Source organism: Trifolium pratense, linkage group LG3 (genome assembly GCF_020283565.1).
Source record: "Trifolium pratense cultivar HEN17-A07 linkage group LG3, ARS_RC_1.1, whole genome shotgun sequence".
Lineage (NCBI taxonomy): Eukaryota > Viridiplantae > Streptophyta > Magnoliopsida > Fabales > Fabaceae > Trifolium > Trifolium pratense.
This window is the reverse complement of record NC_060061.1, coordinates 16,978,806-16,984,805: the sequence shown is the minus strand read 5'-3', so window position 1 is coordinate 16,984,805 and position 6,000 is coordinate 16,978,806.

Sequence of the window (6,000 nt, the reverse complement as noted above, 5' to 3'; positions counted from 1 at the left end):
TTTACCTCGATCCAAACACACCCTTATGGTGGATAAGTGGAATGGCTAGGGATCGAACCCCGATCCCCTACATATATAATGTAATGTCCTACCAACTGAGTCAAGACTCAAGCTCACAGGACTAGTTAGTTTCGTTTTAATTATCATTATTAAGAAAATCAATTGAAAATTACGTTTATAAAAATGGAAGTAACCAGCGCCTGCACTTAAGACAAAGCTTTCAAGTTCAATTAATTTTGGCAATTCATTGGCCAATTACGTAATTGCAATATGAACTTAATTATATTCCACGGTTTTGATTGGCTGGAGATGTCAATGGGAAAAACATTTTCAGTTGTGTATTTTCTGCTTCTTTTTATGCTCACTGGCATGGTAGTTAATTCTGGATCGCGGAGCGGAGCGGCCAGCCCCAAAACTGGGATAGCGGCACCCCGGGGAGCGTGATGGCCGGGATGCCGCTATTATTTTTTTTTATTTATAAATTACATAAATAATATTATAAACATATAATTAATGTAAAATTAAACAAACATCTCAAAATTCATAAAACATTCATAAATTATAAATTAAAAACACAAATCTCAAGTCCTATGTTGCCCGGGTGCGGGTACGGTACCGGTATACCGGTACCGGTATACCGGTACCGGTACGGGGTACGTCATTTTTAGAAAAATTAAGGTACGGGTACGTCCCTATAATTTTTTTAAAAAATATAATTATATATATCAAATAATATAGTTATATTGTTAAAACAAATAATTAAACATAAAAAATATCACAACACACTTTAAATGTAATTTAAATTATTAGAAACAACAAAATATGAAATTAAAAACCAATTAGCTCAAAAAGAGTCAATTATTTCTCTCTTCATCATCACTAAAAAAGTGACCTTTAGTTAGGTTCACCGCGAGAAAGACTAGCAATTTCAAGAATAACAACTATATATTAAATAAATCTCATTCATCTCTACGAATATCCCACATTTTTGTTGTACTTTCATTATAAATATTAATATTTCTCTTTCTTGAGAGAACACGAAGATTGGTATGAATAAAAACTAGATCTTCATCTCTCTTTAAATTTAGTCTATTCCTTTTCAATGAATGAGTGAATAATTCCGGCGGCTACTTTGTTATTGTTTTTTACCAATAATTGCTACTTTATATTATAAACAAATAAAAAACGTAAATCTTCCTATAAAAAAAACTAATAATAAAAGAAAAAGGAGAAAAAAAATCGTGTTTTTTTGGATTGGTGTACCACGCGAGTACCACAGGTGTACCACGCGTGTACCCGTTGCAAAAAACAAAAAAAAAAAGGTACGGCGTCGATGCGTACCGGGGGAGTACCATACGCGTACCGGTACCCGGTACCGGTACTCGGTCTAAAATGGAGTACCCATGCAACATAGCTCAAGTCTACAACACCTTCTTCATCATAAAGTAACTAAAAATTACCAATCAAGCAAAATAAATAAGCAAAAGTCCAAGTCTCCAACACTTAGATTAATAAAGTAACTAAAAATTAAAACTCAAGTTCATCATCAAAGTCTAAATCTAATCATCCGAGGTTGAAGAAGAAACAACAGATGAAGGTCGTAGAAGAAACACCAGATGAAGGTTGAAGAAGTTTGGATCGTGAGAGTGAGAGAAGAGAGTACGATAGCGTGAGAGAAAGAATGAACTGCGGCTAGGGTTTAGTTAGGAGTGTTAAGAAATGATATAATTCATCTTGAATTTGTTAGTTAGTAGTTAAATAAGAGTTAGTTACAACTAACTTGAAGTTGGTTAGTTTGTTAGAAACTAACTTTGTTAGTTAGGAGTTTGTTAGGCCTAGTGGTTGAGCTTACTTGTTGTACAAGCCAACCACTATAAATGCATTAGAGTGCATTCATTTGTAATATACTTTTGTGGCCCAATAAGGAAGAATAAAATTCTCTATTTTCCCTAAGTTTTCATACCCAGTTCTTAATCAAAATCAACAAAAAAGTTTTCATCTTGTATAACACAGCTTTTGCAAAACTGTGTGTGTGCTCAAGCTCAAGTCTGCGCGCCTATGAGCTTGCCTGCGTTCTGTGCCTACTGCGTGCGTGCCTGTGCCTGCAATCAAGCCTGCTGAGCCTGCAGCTTGTGCTGGTGAACCAAGCAAACTCTTGCTTCTGCTGCGCCAATAATTGGCATCAAGAGCATGGTTCAATCACAGGTAACAAGAGTGAATTGTGAAGGAATCAATTGGAGAAACACTAAGTGAGTTGTGTAGATTGATTTCTTGAAGTTTCAAGATGAACACTCAAGGTTTTGGTACGAACATTCTGATTCTTGATGGAAAGAATTGGGACAGATGGAGTGCAGTGATGAAGTCTTTATTTGGAGCACAAGAGTGTCTTGAGGTTGTGCTAAATGGATATGATGAGTTGGGAGCAAACCCAACCAATGATCAGAGAAACACATACAAATAAAATAAGAAGAAAGACTGTAAGGCTTTGTTCTATATCCAGCAGAATTGTGATGCACAGCATTTTGAAAAGATTTCAAAATCTACTAAGTCCAAAGAAGCTTGGGATATACTTGAGGGTTACCATGATGGTGGTACCAAGGTCAAGAAGGTGAAATTGCAGGCGTTTAGAAGGCAATACGAGTCTATGGTGATGGAGGAGGATCAAAAAGTAAGTGATTTCTTCTCAAAACTACTTGCACTTGTACATCAAATGCAAAACTGTGGAGAGACTGTCACTGATGAAATGGTAGTAGAGAAAGTGCTCAGGTCCTTAACTCCAAACTTTGATAATGTAGTAATAGCTATAAAATATGTGAAAGATACAGCTACTATGAAAATTGAGGAATTGCAAAGTGCTTTGGAAGCACATGAGATTAAAGTACTTAGTAGAGGTTCAGAAAAGGTGAATCAACAAGCCCTGCAAGCTCAAACCAACAAGAAAGATGACAATGGCAAGAATTATAAAAAGAAAGCGAAAGATAAACCAAAGTGGCTTAAAGATCAGAGTTCAAAAACTGATGACAAAGCTGAATCTTCTAAAGGAGGCGGTTTTGTCAAAGGTAAAAACAAGAAGAAGAACTTTGATAAAAGCAAGGTGAAATGCTACAATTGTGAGAAGCTTGGCCATTTTGCAGATGAGTGTTGGTACAAGAAAGATCAACAAGAGGCTAATGTAGCAGAAGAAACTGATGTCAAGTCAGTCTTGATGATAGCTACTATAGGAGATGAATGTGAGAAAAATGAAGAATGGTTTCTTGATTCAGGGTGCTCAAATCATATGACACCACATGGAGAATGGTTAACCAATTTTGATGCAAGCAAGAGGTCTAGTATAAAGCTAGCTGATGGCAGAAAACTTGCTGCTGAAGGTATTGGTAACATAGTGATCAAAAGCAAGAAGGGAGGCAAAGTGATCATCTCTGAAGTATTATATGTCCCTGGTATGAACTGCAATCTACTCATTTTAGGTCAATTGGTGCAAATAGGGTTCTCTGTGAGCATGGAGGACAATGCACTGAAGCTGTTTGACAAAATGAAGAACTTGATCTTGATGTGCAGCTTGTCAAACAACAGAACCTACAAGTGTAAAATCTCAAGTGTAGATATGATGTGCATGTCTACCACAATGATTGATGAGATTGAAGCACTTTGGCACAAAAGGTATGGACACTTGAACTATAGAAGCCTCAGTGATTTAAATTCTAAGTAATTGGTGTATGGTTTGCCTAAGTTCAAGACAAAGAAGTCCATATGTGAGATATGTGTGAAGAGTAAGCACAGTAGGAAACCTTTTGTAGTTGAGATGCCTAAGAGAGCTAGTGTTGTATTGCAAGTTATTCATAGTGACATCTGTGGTCCATTTGAAGTTGCTTCATTAGGAGGAAGCAAGTATTTCATTACATTTGTTGATGAGTACAGTAGAATGATCTGGTTATACACTTTGAAGTTGAAGAGTGAAGCTTTAGAAGTGTTTAAGAAGTTTAAAGTCTTAATTGAAAAAGAAAGTGAAAAATCAATTAAGATCTTGAGAATAGATGGTGGTGGAGAGTATACCTCAAAAGAATTTGAGAACTTCTGTACTAATCAAGGCATTACACATGAAGTTACTGCTCCATATACACCACAACACAATGGACTAGCAGAGAGAAGGAACAAAACATTGTTAGATATGGCAAGAAGCATGATTAAGCAGAAGAATTTGCCACATAAGTTCTGGGGTGAGGCAGTGCTTACTGTAGCCTACATTCTGAATAAGTGTCCTACAAAGAAACTTAAAGTTGTGCCAAAGGAAGCTTGGTGTGGGAGGAAGCCAAGTGTGAAACATCTCAAGATTTTTGGTTCATTGTGTTATAAGCATGTGCCAGATGCTAGAAGAACCAAACTTGAAGATAAAAGTGAAATAATGATACTTATATGGTATCATCCAACTGGTGCCTACAAGCTATACAATCCAGTTACTCAGAAGGTTCACATCAGCAAAGATTTAATTGTGAATGAAGAAGAGAAATGGAAATGGGAGAAAGAACCAGTGTATAGCAGTAAATTACAATCAACATTCATCTATCCAAGCTCAAGTGATGAATCTGATGGAGGTGATGAAGTTGAACCAGCTGTTGACATTACTTAGAATCAAGGTACAGAAAGTGATGGTAATATGAATCTATCAAGTGATGATGATGATAGAATTCATATGATTGCAAGAACTCAGAGAACCAAACGTGTACCAGCTAGATTGAATGACTGTGAAGTTACTCAAGACAATGCAGTGAATGATGAGGGTGATCTCATTCACTTTGCATTACTAGCTGATTCTGAACCACTGAATTACAGAGATGCTTTGAAAAGCAATGTGTGGAAGAAGGCTATCGAAGAAGAGCTTAAGTCAATTGAGAAAAATCAGACTTGGAAACTAGTTGCCTTGCCAGACAAGAAAAAGAAAATTGATGTGAAATGGGTGTTCAAAGTGAAATTGAACCCTGATGGCTCAATTTCAAAGCATAAAGCAAGGTTAGTTGCTAGAGGGTTCTTACAAAAGCATGGAATTGACTACAATGAGGTGTTTGCACCAGTTGCTACGATTGAAACTGTAAGGTTGGTTGTAGCATTGACTTGTAAGAGCAAATAGAGCCTGTACCATCTGGATGTGAAGTCAGCATTTCTGAATGATCCACTTGATGAGGAGGTATATGTGTCGCAGCCTCCAGGTTTTGAAATAAAAGGGAAAGAAGCAATGGTGTATAAGCTGTATAAGGCACTATATGGCTTGAAACAGACTCCTCGAGCATGGAACAAGAGGATTGATGACTTTCTGATTCAGATAGGGTTCAAAAAATGTGCAGCTGAGTTTGGTGTATATGTACATTGCCCTAAAGATGAAGATATTTTCATAATCTGCTTGTATGTTGATGATTTGCTCATAACTGAAAGTAAAATTGCAGAAATTGCAAAAGTGAAAGATAAGCTAAAAAGCGAATTTGAAATGTCTGATCTTGGTGAACTTTCATTCTTTCTGGGAATGGAATTTATGAGAAGATAGGATGGTATAGTAATGCACCAGCAGAAGTACATTGGTGAATTACTTGAAAAATTTGAAATGGAAAGCTGCAATTCATTGTCAAATCCATCAAAGATAAATACAAAATTTGATGAGTGCTCAGATGAAGAGAAGGTTGATCCAACTGTGTTTAGGCAAATAGTTGGCTCAGTGAGGTATGTGTGCAACAGTAGGCCTGATATATGCTATGCTGTAAGTGTTATCAGCAGGTTTATGCATGATCCAAGGAAGCCTCACATGATAGCTGCTAAGAGGATCCTCAGATACCTTAAAGGTACTTTGGAACTTGGTTTGCTATTCCCTATTGGTACAAACAGTGCAGGGAGTACTTTGATAGGGTATTCTGATAGTGATTGGTGTGGAGACATAACTGATAGGAGGAGCACATCAGGTTATGTCTTCAAGTTCAACAATGCTGCAATATCTTGGTGTACAAAGAAACAAGC